This window comes from Frankliniella occidentalis, unplaced genomic scaffold (assembly GCF_000697945.3).
Source record: "Frankliniella occidentalis isolate FOCC.00 unplaced genomic scaffold, Focc_3.1 Scaffold480, whole genome shotgun sequence".
Classification (NCBI taxonomy): Eukaryota; Metazoa; Arthropoda; class Insecta; order Thysanoptera; family Thripidae; genus Frankliniella; species Frankliniella occidentalis.
Window position 1 is genome coordinate 10,333 of NW_026267598.1, and position 537 is coordinate 10,869.

A 537-nucleotide genomic window follows, 5' to 3' on the forward strand; every position below is an offset into this window, starting at 1 on the left:
AGCTGCCCATACTATGTTTTTCGTTTGTTTTGGACAATTTTTAGTAAGAAAACATCATAAAAGCAGCAAAAATGTGATCTTCAAATGCCTATATCGCCGGAACCGTTTGAGTTACACCGCCCAGATTTTGCACAGAGGTAGGCCGAATTGGTAACTAAATTATCGTGAAGCATAACTACTTTCGAAGAACATCGAAAAAAATGTCACAAACTATGTGCACCTTCCTTACTTGAATTTCGACTCGGATTTCGGACCATTTCAACGATTTTTTTCGACTCTTCTCATATTTTTAGACGGTTAAGGTATGTATGCGGACTATCACCGACTGTGTCATCACCGACTTCCACCGACTTCCCTGTCGAAAAAACTGAGGGCCACATATTGAGGAGAGAGGTACCATAAGTGGTTCAGGTACGCTTCGGTCGCAGGCTTTGCTATAATAGCACTGTTAAAAATTACAACGAGAAATTGCTACGGAATGGTTTGGTAATTTTTTAAACGGTGTTAACCCGTATTCTGAACTGTAACTTATACGGG